We start from the raw sequence: 17196 nt of genomic DNA, 5'->3' as shown, positions 1-17196 counted from the left end.
TCACGGTACCTTCAGAACTGGTGAGTTTTGTAAATATAGCATTTCACAGTTGCGTTCTGCTGAAATGCCTTACTTTGACAGCAGGAAATCCCAAGCCAATATGAGCTCAGGAGGTGCTTCTCTGGGCTCACTTGAATCTTGGAAGAATTAGTTTTAACTCAAGGAAAGTTTTAAGAGGGAACAGCTTGGATGGGTAGTAGGGATGGGTGAGAATTTTGATTCAGTTCGCATTTCAAACAGAATTTATAAGATTCGCAATTTCAGAAACAAATATGAGAACAGAAACACAGCCATCCTTAGAAATTAACATTTATTAGAAGTTTGGGGTGCAGTTTGCCACCTAAACATTTACAAAAATGCATATATTAGGAGAAAGTGTGCATAAAAATGAATACATGAGTGAAAATTACATGTAAAAAGGCATGAAATGATGAGATATGGCTTGCAAAAATGTGCACCTTTGTCAAAACTGCCCACAAAAATGTGTTTATTTGGAGACATTTGCACTAAAACGGTAAATTCTAATGAAGATTTTTTTTTAACTTGCAGATCGCTGTAGAAATGCAGAGAACTGAATTTAAAACTGGAAAAATTAGAAACAGAACTGAGACAGATCTTTACATCCTGAATGGGCAGGCACTGGCTTTTGTAGTGCAGAGGAGGCATTGCCTCAGCCCTAGCCAAGCCCACCTCTCTAGTCAAGATGGGGTGAACCTCAGTTGCAGCTCCTGCAGCATTGAGAGGAGCTGTCTGATGTAAGGTGATGGAAGGATGGGGGGATGGGAGGTTGAGGCCTATTAAGATTGCCTTTACCAAATCCTGCTCTTTGTTCTTCAGAGCTGCACAGATTTTGAGTTCTATTAAGATTATAAACTGAGAGAATATGCCTGATTCATTATGCAAGCAAGGAAAGACACAGATGAATGTATCCAAGTCTCCATGGTGTAACAAACTACAGTTTAGCTTCACCATTCTCCATACTTATGGGAAAGCAGAGGCCCTGAGGTGCCTTGATGCTCACCAGTGGACCACTCTGTTGGTTTTGGGGTCCTACATAGTAAGCTGCCTTATGGTCACTATTGTCTACGCTGACTCAGAGTGGTTCTCCAGAGCTTTGGACATGGAGTCTTTCCCAATCCCTATCCTAAAATAGGATTACACGAAGAGACTATCGATGGCTACTAGCCATGGTGGGTATGCTCTCCCTCCACGGTCAGAGGCAGCATGCTTTTGAATATCAGTTGCTGGAAACCATTGGAGGTAAGAGCGCTCTTGTGCTCAGGTCCTCCTTGGGGGCTTCCCATAGGCATCTGGTTGGCTACTGTGAAAACAGGGTGCTAGACTAGCTGGCCCACTGGCCTGTTTCAGCAGGCTCTTCTGATGTTCTTATGAGATGCCAGGAGTTAAACCTGGGACCTTCTGCATGGAAAGCAGATGCTCTACCACTGAGCTATGGCCCTTCCCTTTGCCATCCTCCATAGTTAGCCACGATTAGACCAGCATGGAAGCTGGCATGGGAACCATGTCACATCTCCCTGCAATGTGTTTTGCAGGCAAAACCTGGACATCTCAGGCTGTATTACGAATTCAGAATCAAAACACAGAAGGGCTACCAACCATCAAGTGCTATGTAATTCTCCACGCTTTCTGGTATTTGTCCTTTACTTGCTGCCAGAGTATACCATTCATTCCTATTTATTACTATAAGACTAAGCCCCCATCTGCACTCTGCATTTAAAGCAGGCGTAGCTTCTTCCAAAGAATCCTGGGAGCTGTAGTTAACAATGCTGAGAGTTATTAGGAAAGTCCTCTTCAGAGCTACAGTTTCCACAGTTCCCTAAGAAGAGGGACTGATTGTTAAAACAGTTAAAATATTCTGTGAGGGGAATAGGGGTCTTCTAAGAGCTTGGAAAAGTTACTTTTTTGAACTACAGCTCCCATCAGCCCCAGCCAGCATGGCCACTGGATTGGGCTGATGGGAGTTGTAGTTCAAAAAAAGTAACTTTTCCAAGCTCAATTAAACAACTCTCAGCATCCTTAACAAACTACAGTTCCCAGGATTCTTTGGGGGAAGCTATGAGTAATTAAAGAGGAATGATACTGCTTTAAAAATATAGTGCAGATGGGGCCTGAGAGTGACTTAGAAAGAGCATACAATGAATGCAATGCAGAGCCAAGGTTAATCTAGGCCCCAAAGTCTCTGTCCGTTGGCTCGTAAGCAGGAAGTGAACTACAAAGCAAAAAGGTGTGTCATTTTCTTGTTGCATTAATGCTATATTCTTTGGTTTGTGTATGGGAATGCTCAGAGGAACTTTTCAGGTACAATTTCTCACTTATGTGATGGGGTGGTCAGAGATTTCTGTAAGGAGAGGGAAGGAGTGTCAGCAAGGCCTAAATTCCTGCTCTCCATACTAGCTGCATACCAGCAACTAAAAAAAGTATCTTTGTAAAAGCATTTGGCTTGTGTGTTTTTCTGTCTAAATCCCAATTACTAGAGTACTGTTATCAACACAGGTGCCCTTTTTCATCTTTTGGGTGAGAGGGATTTATGACTTTAGTATGCATGCTGGTACATAGAGCACTGTAATTGTTTATAACAATGATTTTGTTCATTGTGCAGAGCCAGTGAGTTGTGTAAAGCCAGTGACCTATCACCCAGACCTTCTCCCTCTCCCATAATATTAGAACTGGGCTCCTACTGGGAAGAAGGGTGGGATATAAAACAAATAATAAATAAATAAACAAAGAAACTTGGGATCATCCAATTACATTGACAGAGAAAATAAAGCACTTCTGAATATAATAAAATGTTAACGTGTCGGATTTGTTACTGTAAGATGCTGAAAGTATTGAAAGAAACTAATGGAGAATGGATCTATCAGCTATGATGGCTATACAGAACCTCCATGTTCAGAGGCAGTGCACCACTGAATTCAATTTGCTTGGGCAATTCCGGTTTCTGGTGGATTATTGCTTCTTTGCCCTGCTTCTAAGTCTGGGTGGTAGACTGGTCTGGTGCAGCAGGGCTACTGTAATCTCCTTATAGCCTAGGGAATACCCATGTGTGGTCAGGGCTTCCCATAGACATCTGGTTAGCCACTGTGGAAACAAAGTGCTGGATGGTATGGCGCTGTGTTCTGAGGCACCAGGGCTCTTACATGGTTAAAGATAGCAGGAGACAGGTTTTCCCCACCTTTCCTAAAAGGCACCACTGTGTGTTTCGCTGGTTTGGGTTACCCTTCTTACCTAGAAGGAGTTGAGTTACACGTGTAACTCAAGTGACTGAATACCAGTTGCTGGGATTCCTAAGTGGGGAGAGGGCTCTTGCACTCAGGTACTGCTTGTGGGCTTCCCATAGGTTTCTGGCTGCCCACTATGAGAACAGAATGCTGGACCATGATGGGCCTTTGGTCTGATCCATCAGGGCTCTTCCTATCGTCTTATGACTCATTAATGCAGCTTCCTACATTCCTATTATTGAGAAATGATGTGCTCCTCAAATGCTGAGCATGCCTATATCTATCTGTGCAATGTTGCAAAATGGAACAGACATTTGTTCCTCCAGCAGACTAAAGTGAACTGAAGTCAGAGACAGCTTTGTCATCTCTGTCTTTATTTGTACTGGATGCAACAGAGCAATGGAGAGAACTGAATGCCACCATATCCCACAACTTTTCCTATATTAAATTTTTTGTTGTGGTCAAGACACCTTGTTCAGTGTTTCAGTACGACACTGCTTACTTTTCTGGGCATGTTTAGGCGTGACACTAATATAGTTGAGAGAATTATGTCATGGCAGAATGTGTTACAGTCTGCAGCTGTGCAGTTAAGTGTCTGGCTGATTTGTTTGGGTATGTATTTAAATCAGTGTGCACTTTCCAAAGAAATATCCCCATTGAAGCCAGCCAACCAGATCTAATTTCAGTGTTTGTCAGCTTTGGCTGCTCATAGTACTTCTGACAGTGCTTACATAAAAACTGTACTTCCAACGGGAAAAGATCGGTATATACTTTGCAAGAGAATAGCGGGAGACAAGATGTACCAAATAGGTCTTTCACAGGCCAAGACTTGACCATTTCAAGGAGAATTGCTGCAAAGTGGAACTACAGCAGGTTGGGAAAAGTATGGCCATGGAAATATATTGGAGCACATCCTAGAGTTCTGCCCAGCTAATTTCTGCCCTGTGGAAAGACCAGATTCTTTGTTAAGTACAAATTATGCATAGAAAATACAGTTTGGCTATATGGAAAAGACCAAATAGAACTTCCAAGGACTTGTCAGTGTTTTTGCCAGGGACTAGGCCAGAGATTAAGAACCTGAGGCCTTCCAGATGTTGCTGGACTACAATTTCCTTCATTCTTGACCATCGGCCATGTTGGCTGAGGCTCATGGGAGCTGGAGTCCAACAGCCTTTGGAGGGCCATAGGTTCTCCAGCCCTGGCCTAGGGGGTGTTTAGAAGGAAATGGATGTCAAAAAACGTGGAGGTTCAATCAATTATAGAGGACAGCAACAAAATACTAACCTTCCTGACCTTTCCATTCTCTCTTATTCACACACACGCACATTAAACCTCACATTTCTCCAGACCTTTCCTGCAACTATGACAGTGGGAGCAGATGGCGTGTGTTATCTTTTTAACAAAAACTCAGATAGTATACTTTGTAACTTTTGCATGATTCTATGTATTTATTGCATTGATATCCCACTGTACCTCCCAGGAGCTCAGGATTCTTTTCTCTTTTCTCCACTATCAATCAGATTAAGTGGCTAACCTGTGGCTCTGCAGATTATGTTTGACTTCAGCTCCTATCAACCTCCTGGATTTCTCATTAACTTTTGATACCATCAACTATGGTTTCCTTCTGGGGCGACTGAGTTGGGCATTGGGGACACCTCATTGCAGTGGTTGCCCTCCTGCTTGTATGGTTGGCTTCAGCAGGGGCTGGTTCCATCCCCCATGTTGATCAACATCCACATTAAACTGATAAGTGGCATCATATGCAGTTTTGGAGTGTGTTGTCATCAGTATGTTGATGACACGCATTTCTGAATCTCCTTTTCATCTTCTGCAGGTGAGACAGTAGATGTGCTGAATCAATGCTAGGTTATAATAATGAACTGGATGTGGGCCAATAAACTGAAGCTTAATCCACTCTTAAGAGGGTGGTTCCTCTTTTGTCCATTTCGAGCCCTTCCAAAGCCTCTAGCACTCTCCGTGCAATCCTCTTGGAGCCCTGGCTGAAGTGGCAAGGTTGACATCACACCATTGCACTGGCGGTCCCATAGATCTTGGTCACGGAGCCTATCATCAGGGAGATACAGATGGTAGGCTGTGGATGCAGCTCTGGTGCAGAACCTCTTCTCATCATATGGAGCCAGTTCCTTGTGTTTGGCTAGCTTGACTGCATCTACCCATTCAGGTACTTCCAGTTTACCAGGCTTTTTGAGGAAGGCTGCAAGGGCCCTAACAAAGTTCTGCCAGTTCATATCTTTTACAGTGATGCCAGGCATCGTGCTACTGCCTCTGCACTCTCAGGCAGGAATTTAGCACTTCTAGAGTGTTAGTGCTTCACATATGTTTATCTTGTACAACAACCCTGTAAGATAGATCAGTACTACTGTATCCATATTGCAGAGGCTGAGAGACAGTGGCTTGAGTAAGGTCACCTAATGCATTCATAGCAGATCTGAGATTCCTGTTGGGGGCATGAGTTTTCTTGGCCACCTTGCTATGCTAGCTCTGTGCTGCTGCTGCGAACCTATGGAACTCACACACAGTATACATATGTGCATGTATGGCTTTTCCATATAACATTTAGGGTTCCTTAACTTTTCACATGCCTGTTGATCACTTAGTGACTGTGAGGGTGGGTGGTGACTTGCCTGGATCGATGGGCCCATTACAGGTCTAATATTACAGAAAGAACTTTCCACCGCACCTCACACAGAATGCTTTTCAGAGGCATCACTTCCCACACATAGCTGCCAGTCATCGCAGGCCCCTTTCTCACACTCATTAATTTTTTTATCATTTTGCAGTGAACGCTAAAAAGGTTCCAAGAAGATCAGCCCTGGTAGGTCGCTAGTCAATGCTTCTCTCCTCCTCAGGCATCTGATGGAAGCAGCTGAAGTTATAACCTACCTGCCGTTTCAATTTCCCAAAGTGCCCCAGAGCAATGGCTGCTCCAGGGCATTGTGAGAAAGTTAACATGGCAGATGGCTTCCCGGTTGCTGATGCTGGGTAAACCCATGGCTGGGGCAGAGAGTGGGTAGGACTCAGCACTTGCAAATCCTCTCAGCTGCCTGAGGGTGTGCCAGATCCTGATGCCAGCCCTGCCAATTGGGGAATGAAGAATGCACTGTCAAAAAGGAGCCACAGTCATTCTGTACCCACAAAGCTTGCTGCCATTTTCATGTTTGCAGCAGCTCTTAGTATACAGGAATCAAGTGCAGTGAAAAGTACATCTATATGTGACTCGGCTAAGGGTGGGGGAGAAATTCGGTTCAGTTCGCATTTAAAGCCAAATTAATCAAATTTGCACCATCCAAAGCAATATGAGAACTGAAACACAGCCGTCCTTCAAACTCATCCAAATTTTGCGATGCAGGTCTCCAACCAAGCAATGTTTACAAAAAATGCATGTTAGAGGGAAAGTGTGCACCCAATTGCTATACTGGTGAAAATAACGTACAAAATTGCATTATATTAGGATAAATGGCTTGCAAAAATGTGTACAATAGTCAAACCTGCAGAGAAAAATATCTTTATTAGAAGTTCACACTAAGATGCTGAAGAATTTTAATGAGTATTTAAAAAAAAACAAATTGATGCAGAAATGTGGAGGACCTAATTTAAGATTAGAGAAATGAGAAAATGAGAGAAATTAAACTGACAGATCATTCCATCCCTACTCAAGGCTGAGTAGCATTATTTATACTCAATCCTGTGAGGTCCTGGAGCAATCTGCCAATGCATTTGAGCACCTTCTTTCAAAAGTAAGAATATTGGTGCTGATTTCCACATTGCTGCTTGTATGCCTTCCTGATGCAGCAGGCTTAGTGCATATAAAGACCTAAAAAGCCCAAAGCAATGCCAGTTTGTAAATGGAGAAACGCAAGTGAGCACTTTAGAAGAAAATGTGGAGAAACAGGGCTGTGCTTGCATGTCTGCTGGAGACGGGATGGCTTTCCCACTTAATGCCGGAAGGTTTAAACACCACCCATTGTTTTTGTTTACCTTTGGAGGCTTTCAGGTAAGTCCTAAATAACTTGAGATTTGCAACAAACTCAGCTAAAAGCCCAAACCTGCATTTAATCCTAAAGCCAACATTCTACCTGACTCAGACCATGAAATGGGAGAATATGTTTGTCATTTTTGTTTTGGTTTTGTATAGGTTTGTTGTCAAGTATAAGGATTTACAGGAGACTACAATGTTGGATAAGACAACTGGCAATAAATATGTGAGGGTGTGACATGACTTGGAAATGGGGCCAGACTTTAAGCAGAGAAAGGGAGAGAGGGACTTTTAGCATTTTCATGTGCTTCATGTATCCATCACGCCGTCCAATGCATCTTTTGCATTTTAATTGTAGAATTCTAAATGAATCACTGGCATGAATACAATTTTGTCGTGCCATTTTAAAAATGCAAACAATTGTCACAAATTTAGTCAACTGGATTTTGCCATCAAGAAACTGTCCTGCTATCTCCCTCAGGTGTGTGTGTGTGTGTGTGTGTGCGTCTTTAGATGTTGTATATGCAATGCCAAGCTATAATTTTTTATTTGAAAGTAAATCCCACTGTGCTCAATGCAGCGTACTTCCTAGTAAGTGTGTTTAGGTTTGTAACTTTAAAGCAACGTTACCCACCTTTCCAGCTGTTCGGACTCATGTACGGAAAGACATTCATTTAGTTTTGAATGACCAAGAATCTGATTTCCCACTTAATGCCATTAAACATATTCAGAAGAGACCCATGGCTAGTTCCGCTAGCACAAGCACTTTTGGTTGCGCAACTGAACTTTCTCTCCCTGTGTATCCCCCCTAAATTTGTTGTGGGTTTCCCCCCTAGCCTCTGGAGCACGGGGAGAGGAGAGAGAGGGGAAGTTTTCTTGGGCTGCTAAAGTGCTTGCGCTAGTGGAACCGCTCAGTTGGGTAGTGGTCCTTGTATGCCAGCCTGACCTTCTTGGAAGAAAGATGTGATATAAAAGCAGTTAACAAAAGCAACAACTTTCTGAAACGAGGTGAATTTGCAACAGCATTTCAACCTTAATACACCTTTTGAACCAAGATGAAGGAGGTGTGAAAATTGGAGGGAGAAATATCAATAATTTAAGATATGCAGACGATGCCATACTACTAGCAGAAACTAGCAATGATCTGAAACTAAAGCTGATGAAAGTTAAAGAGGAAAGTACAGAAGCAGGACTGCAGCTGAATGTCAAGAAGACTAAAGTAATGACAACAGAAGAATTTGAACTTGTCAAGGATTATCAATACCTTGGCACAGTCATTAACCAAAATGGAGACAATAGTCAAGAAATCAGAAGAGAGCAGCTATGGGAGAACTAGAAAAGGTCTTCAAATGCAAAGATGTATCACTGAACACTAAAGTCAGGATCATTCAGACCATGGTATTCCCAATCTCTATGTATGGATGTGAAAGTTGGACACTGAATAAAGCGGATAAGAGAAAAATCAACTCATTTGAAAGGTGGTGTTGGAGGAGAGCTTTGCGCATACCATGGACTGTGAAAAAGACAAATAATTGGGTGTTAGAACAAATTAAACCAGAACTATCACTAGAAGCTAAAATGATGAAACTGAGGTTATCATACTTTGGACACATCATGAGAAGACAGATTAGGTAGAAAAGACAATAATGCTGTTTTGAATTTTAAAATTGTGTTTTAAATTGTTTTTAAAATATGTTTTTAAATTGTGTATTTGTTTTAATGTTTTTGATTGCTGTAAACCGCCCAGAGAGCTTCGGCTATGCGGTATACAAGTGCAATAAATAAATAAATAAATAAAAACAGAAGGGAGTAGAAAAGGGGAAGACCAAACAAGAGATGAATTGATTTCATAAAGGAAGCCACTGACCTGAACTTACAAGAACTGAACAGGGTGGTTTATAACAGATGCTATTGGAGGCTGCTATTCATAGGGTTGCCATAAGTCATAATTGACTTGAAGGCACATAACAACAACAACAACACCTTTTGGACACCTGACATTTACCAGTTCAAGGGGCCCTTCTTAGCAGCCTGACCTAGGGACCATAATATGGCAATCATTTTTTTGACAAACATTTTGATACTGATGCCAGCACTGAAAAAATGTTGTTAGAATGAGTTATGTTTGTGCTTTCATTTCTGTAGACTTTTTATTCATTACCCTGCTGAGCTATCCAGCAATTTTAGAGTAGTCTGTGTGTGTGCGCGCGTGCGCGCACGCACACTTTGAGAGCCAACTGCTCTGGTTTCAAAATGCACTCCCGTTATTTATTGTCTCCATTTAATCTGAATGTACTATTTCCATGTTTTGTTTTGTTTTAGTTATTGGATACCACAGAAATGGTAAATCGAGATAAAATGGGGAAAATAATATGGCACAGCGTTTTGATGAGGATGACGTGTGGATGTTGCTCAAAAAGTGCATGCATGAGCAACTCCGAGTCTACAACAGATTGCTGTGTGGAAGTGTCCTATGGCTGAGTACATGGGATTCTTCTCTCCTTTTATCTTCACAAAAACTTCGTGGCATCAGTTAAGCTCAGGGTCACCCAGTGAGCTTTATTGCCTGAGCAAGGATTGGAACATGGTTGTCTGACACTCTATCCACTACACTGCACTGGCTATAATGTGGGTAATATTTGAATTCATTTTTGTCTACCTATTAAGTGTTTTTGGAAAGTACTGTGTGTAGCTGGAGTAAGACTAGTATCCCTCCCCCCATTCCCCGGGACACCAGTACAAAGCAGACACTGCTCCTGAATTGATCCCTCTCTCCTAGGGATGGAGAACCTGTGGCCCTCCAAGTCTTGTTACTCTTTTTGTTTTTACAATAATTTTTATTCAAATTTTCATAAAACATAGAAAACAAAATCATAAAACATTCAAAGACAAAAAACAAAACAAAACAAAAATGATTAAACAAAAAAAAAATAAAATGTTGACTTCCCATTTGTCACATATCAAATCAGTTATAGGTCTACAATATATAACAATCCTGTCTCTTAAATCATATTATAAAATCACTTTCCTCCAGTAGTTATCTTAATTAATCATCAAATCTCATAAACATTACTTTATTCTTTCCACAAAAAGTCAAAGAGAGGTTTCAATTCTTTAAGAAATATATCTATCAATTTTTCTCCAAATAAACATGTCAATTAATCCATCTCGTTAATAATTATAATAATCTTATTGTCATAACCATAGTCCAAATAAACATTTCGATTAATCCATCTCATCAGAATCTGTTAGGTCCAATAATTTCAATAGCCATTATTCCATTATCCCTATTAGTTCCATCTTCCATCTTCAATAGTCCTGTTAAGTCCAGTAATTTCAGTGTCCAATCTTCCATTATCAGTATTCCATAATAATCTTGCTGTTGTAGCCATAGTCATATAATAAGAGTCTGATGGGAATTTCCTCTATCCCAAATATTTTCTTGCCATCCATTCTGAATAAGTTGCTGAAATACTGTTGTAAAGTCATATCTGTGTTCTTCTTTTTTACAAAATGCACTGGCTCATCTCTTAAGAGTTTTTCCATTGTCACATGGCTGCAGTTAATTCCATAGATTTTCTCTATATCAAGCTCCATCACATCATTCCAGTCCAGAAGATTATCCAAGCCATTGATAACTTTATCTCTAATATCTTCATTAATTTCTTCAGAGATAACGTTAAATTCCAAACAGTAGATTTTATTTCTAAAATCCATAAACTCCAGATCTTTTTCCAATTCCACATTTGTTCCAATCTCCAGGGCTTGTATCTTCCCTTTATTTTTTCTTTTCTCATCTCTGATCTCATTCTCCTCTCTCACAGGGTCCCCTATTTCTTTAAGCTCCTGCGTCATTTTGCTCAGTTCAATTTTCAGCTCCTTACTACCCTGTCGCAGGGTTTGTTTCGTTATCTCAATCTCATCCATTATTTTCTGAAACATAATTACTTCCAGATTCTCAGCCACTTTCTTGATTGCCATTTTTAAAACCACGAAAACAAAGCAAAACAAAAATAAAGAAGAACCACTTCTTATTTCAGCAACAATTGGGTTAATATTCCAGGCTTGATGACATCACAGTATAAACAGAGCAACCTGCCTTATCTCTCTATGTTCAAGAATGCAAAATAAATTTAGTTCCCAGCATCAAAACAGTTAGTGGCGTCGTGAAGAAGCGGATTCGTCAAAATAAAATAGACCAAAAAGAGAATAGTCCCAGACAATATAATATTCCTCGGAATAGAAATCAGAAATAGAAATCCCTCTTCTGTTTATTATCTTTAGAATGCACTTCCAGGACAGCTTTTTGCGACAGAAACAGAGATAAGCTGTTAATTTCGTGAATAACAGAGAAGAGCTATATCTCACCCAGAAGTTGTCCAAAGCCGATCAATCTGACAAATCTCCTTTTGCTGCAACAATTTAAACCAAGTAAAAAAAATAATAGAAAGAAGGGTGCTTGCCTGTTAGTCCGTTCTCTCTTTGAAGAAAAGATAAACGTATCGCTTAAGCAGATAGAGCTTGTTAGGAAGTCCGTCCGGCATTGTTGGCTGGACCTTATCTCATAAATTAATGAAATCCAGTCCTCCCAACAAAAACAGGCTTTTGAGGTTGATCTCTACGTTTCTCCCTGCCCGGGAGAAATTTCATCAGTCAAAAAAAAAAATGTTCTGACTGATTTATATCTGAATAAGCTTCTTTTGAGGCGGGAGCCCGTCCCAAAAGCAGGCACAAGCGAAGTCACCCTTCCCGGAAGTCCCCAAGTCTTGTTACTCTATAAGTCCCATCATTCCTGACCGGGGGCCATTCTGGCTGGGATTAACGAGAGTGGGAGTCCAGCAACATTAGAAGACCACAAGTCCTCCTTCCCTGCTCCATACCACATGCATAAGCTTAAGGTATAGTTGCACCTGTGTGCAGTGCAGGGATTGAATATGCTGAAATGCAACATCACCAAATAAGTGAATGTGCCCTTATTAGTAAGCTAAACCCTCTGTTGTTCAATGACTGCCTCCCTCCTTGCCTCCTTATGACTATGAACCAGCCATCTGCCCTGCTTTAGCTTATTCTGAACAATTTTTGCAAACTCAGGGTTTTCCTGTAAACTGTGTGTCTCTGTGCAGCTATTAATTTGTTTGCACGTCTATACATTATAGACGTGTTTCATAGAAACCAGCATGTCTGCGAGATATAATTACGGTACTTTCCATTTGGTTCAAGTTCTCAACGCTGGAGCATTTGCTTTCTTCTGAGCAGAGGATGTATAATGACATGGATTGCTAATATGGGCATGTGTGTTACTTTGCGAAGTTACTCATGAAGAGGTAAGCCAAGAGTTGCACTGACTATCCCAAGCATGTACTAATAAAAGCACTTGCTCATACACCACTCCAAGCTGTTGGAACTGTAGCTTTAGGCTTTAGAAATAATGGAAATATCTTTATCAGGGATAGAGAACCTGTACTCCTTCAGATATTGCTGAACTACAGTTCCTGTTATCCCCCACTATTGACCATGGAGGCTGTAGTCTGCTGTGCTGCACATCTACGGTATGTGACATGTTTACTCTTTTAGCATATAGACCATTTCTATAGATTTATTCTCTTCCTGTACACAATGGGCCCACTGCATTCTGTCTCCCACCTCTTCCTTCTCACTGTCCAATGCTGTTGTCCCTACATGTCGTAGCAGCCTGTCTGTCCTGGTTGGGAGCTAAGAACCTTAGTCCAAAAGTTGGACAAGTCTCAACATGCATAGAATTTCACCCTTTCCCTGCCTTTGCCTATCCATAAATTGAGTGAGGTGGCTTTGTGATGGTACTCAGGAACATTATACAGTATCTATGCTTCCACAATACTGGCAGTATTGTTTGTATACAGTTTATACATATCCGCAGATAAATGCACGCCTTTCCTATGTGGGGTGGAGTAGAAAGAGTTAATATACTGCCTCCTGGCCCTCTTTAGGATGAGAGCGCGTAGTTTATAGATCAAATGCAGACAGTAGTGTAGTGGCAAATTCAGAAGTGCAGGGTCCATTCATGATAGTTGTGCCATGCCCACTCACAGGCATGCCCCCTTTTCCATTTTCCCTCGTCTCCCTTGTTATCCCTGTTGTCTCTTTTTTTTTTTTTTTTACAATAATTTTTATTCAAATTTTCATAAAACAAACAAAACAAAATCATAAAACATTCAAAGACAAAAAACAAAACAAAACAAAAATGATTAAACAAAAAAAATGTTGACTTCCCATTTGTCGCAGATCAGTTATAGGTCTACAATATATAACAATCCTGTCTCTTAAATTATATTATAAAATCACTTTCCTCCAGTAGTTATCTTAATTAATCATCAAATCTCATAAACATTACTTTATTCTTTCCACAAAAAGTCAAAGAGAGGTTTCAGTTCTTTAAGAAATATATCTATCAATTTTTCTCCAAATAAACATGTCGATTAATCCATCTCGTTAATAATAATAATAATCTTATTGTCATAACCATAGTCCAAATAAACATATCGATTAATCCATCTCATCAAAATCTGTTAGGTCCAATAATTTCAATAGCCATTATTCCATTATCCATACTAATTCCATCTTCCATCTTCAATAGTCCTGTTAAGTCCAGTAATTTCAGTGTCCAATCTTCCATTATCAGTATTCCATAATAATCTTGCTGTCATAGCCATAGTCATATAATAAGAGTCTGATGGGAATTTCCTCTATCCCAAATATTTTCTTGCCTTCGATTCTGAATAAGTTGCTGAAATATTGTTGTAAAGTCATATCTCTGTTCTTCTTTTTTACAAAATGCACTGGCTCATCTCTTGAGAGTTTTTCCATTGTCACATGGCTGCAGTTAATTCCATAGATTTTCTCTATATCAAGCTCCATCACGTCATTCCAGTCCAGAAAATTATCCAAGCCATTGATAACTTTATCTTTATTATCTTCATTAATTTCTTCAGAGATAACGTTAAATTCCAAACAGTAGATTTTATTTCTAATATCCATAAACTCCAGATCTTTTTCCAATTCCACATTTGTTCCAATCTCCAGGGCTTGTATCTTCCCTTTATTTTTTCTTTTCTCATCTCTGATCTCATTCTCCTCTCTCACAGGATCCCCTATTTCTTTAAGCTCCTGCGTCATTTTGCTCAGTTCAATTTTCAGCTCCTTACTGCCCTGTCGCAGGGTTTGTTTCGTTATCTCAATCTCATCCATTATTTTCTGAAACATAATTACTTCCAGATTCTCAGCCACTTTCTTGATTGCCATTTTTAAAACCACGAAAACAAAACAAAAATAAAGAAGAACCACTTCTTATTTCAGCAACAATTGGGTTAATATTCCAGGCTTGATGACATCACAGTATAAACAGAGCAGCCTGCCTTATCTCTCTATGTTCAAGAATACAAAACAAATTTAGTTCCCAGCATCAAAACAGTTAGTGGCGTCGTGAAGAAGCAGATTCGTCAAAATAAAATAGACCAAAAAGAGAATAGTCCCAGACAATATAATGTTCCAAAGTTCATATTTTTTATTTTTTTTTCTCCTCGGAATAGAAATCCCTCTTCTGTTTATATCTTTAGAATGCACTTCCAGGACAGCTTTTTGCAATAGAAACAGAGATAAGCTGTTAATTTCGTGAATAACAGAGAAGAGTTATAGCTCACCCAGAAGTTCTTTAAAGCTGATTCATTTGACAAATCTCTTTTTGCTGCAACAATTTAAACCAAGTAAAAAAAAGAATAGAAAGAAGGGTGCTTGCCTGTTAGTCCGTTTTCTCTTTGAAGAAAAGATAAACGTGTCGCATTAATCAGATAGAGCTTGTTCGGAAGTCCGTCCGGCATTGCTGGCTGGACCTTTTCTCATAAATTAATGAAATCCAGTCCTCCCAACAAAAACAGGCTTTTGAGGTTGATCTCTATGTTTCTCCCTACCCGGGAGAAATTTCATCAGTCAAAAAAAAAATGTTCTGACTGATTTATATCTGAATAAGCTTCTTCTGAGGCGGGAGCCCGTCTCAAAAGCAGGCACAAGCGAAGTCACCCTTCCCGGAAGTCGTTATCCCTGTTGTCTCATGAGTCCACATGCCACTGTAACAGACATCGCTAGGAGCCAATCATCATGAAAGGGGAGGCTGTGTGTTAACTAATAGCTACTGAGAACAGTTTTCTCAGTGGCTGACTCACTTCCTTGCACTCTGATTGGTTCCAATGAGCATGAAAGAACAAGAACTCTTCTCAGTGGCTAACATGCTCCCTTTGCATGCTGGTTGGCTCTAACATAGAGACCTGGCTGGGACCCTGCTCACAAAAAAGTAATGGGTGTATGACCCCCCATGACACCAGACGACTATACCCCTGCATACAGACCTCCAAATTTTGGTTTGGCATTAGAACTCCTGGCCCTAATGAGTTAGGCATTGAACCCAATGGTTTTGTAGCCCTCTCCCTCCCTTGCTCTACCATCTTCCAGATCTAGACCAGCGGCCAAGCCCCCTCTTTAATTTGCCCACACATCATTATGCCTCTCCCTTATTGGAGCATGCATTTGTACCAACAATGGCAGGAACAAGCTGCAGATGATGATGATGATGAACATGATTATTATTCCATTTACATCTGCCTTTCCTCCAAGGAGGTCAAAGTGCCATACATAGTTCTCTCCCTCTCTGTTTTATCCTCACAATAGTCCTGTGAGATAGGTTAGGCTGAGAGGCAGTGACTGGACCAAGGTCACCCAGTGAGCTTCATGGCTACATGGGGATTTGAACCCAGGTCTCACAGGTCGTAGTCCATTCAGGTCCTCAGTGCATTGCAATGTCCTACTAATGAGCATATGATGAGCCCTGCTAGCAGGGCTGGCGCCAGGCATGCCAGAACGTATGCACAACCCACCTATTTGTCTCTCCTGTCTTTTGCGGCTGTGCGTGCTGTGTGCACAGGCCTCCCAAACCAAGATGGCGACCGAAGTTTCCCTAAGGGGCTGAAGCCTCTGCCACCATCTTGGTTGATGGCATGCATGTGTGCTATGCACGAGCATCCCTGCCATCAACCAAGATGGTGGCAGGGGCATCAGCACCTTAGGGAAACCACGGCTGCCATTTTGGTTAATGGCAGCCCTGCACACACAGCCGCAAAAAAACAGGAGAGACAGATAGGTGGAGCCAGCAAATGGGCGGGCTGCTTAGAAGTTCATTCCCTGCGTGGATCACAGAAGGGAAGCGTTAATCCTCCCCCACCTGGCAGCCCTTTGGTGCCGGCCCTGCCTGCTAGATCAGTCAAAAAGTTTGTCTAGTCCTGCATTGGGTCTCCCATAGGCAGGGTGTGACATGAGGGCAACAGTCATCTTCCACTATGTTTCCCCAGCATCTGGTACTCAGGGGCATGCTGTCTTTGATCTGGAAATAGTATCATCATCATAATACTGTTTGTAAAGCTCAGTGTACATAGATGGCACTAAATTGGCATTAGATGGTTGACAGTATGTTGCCAGGCCTGGCCTACAGTTCTTGTGTTAATTCACAGAGCAACTTGGGACCATCTGATCCCTAATGCTCCGCCTCCATCACTGAGATCCTCTGATGGGGCACTTCTGGTGGTTCGCCATGCTGCTGAAGTTCTGTCGGCCTTTGCTAGGGCTCTACCCTGGAACTCCTGGCTTGGCAGGAATAATTCCTGCTTTCTTTTAGACGTCTCCTCAAAGTGATTTTCAGGCTGGCCTTTGCAGTGTGATTTTACCAACCAGCATTTATTCATGTTTTTACTGATGTTTTTATTGATATTTTTATTGTGCTTATTGTAAGATTGCATGGTGTATAGCACTTTGTTGTTGTTCTGAAGGTATGGTTTATAAATATTTATATAAATAAATACATAATATATGAATAAAGAAATAATTGTGACTAGTATCCATTGATAGCCTTATATTCCATGAATTTGTATAATACCCTTT

This window comes from Rhineura floridana, chromosome 8 (assembly GCF_030035675.1).
Source record: "Rhineura floridana isolate rRhiFlo1 chromosome 8, rRhiFlo1.hap2, whole genome shotgun sequence".
In the NCBI taxonomy this organism is placed as follows: domain Eukaryota; kingdom Metazoa; phylum Chordata; class Lepidosauria; order Squamata; family Rhineuridae; genus Rhineura; species Rhineura floridana.
Note: the sequence above shows the minus strand (reverse complement) of the source record.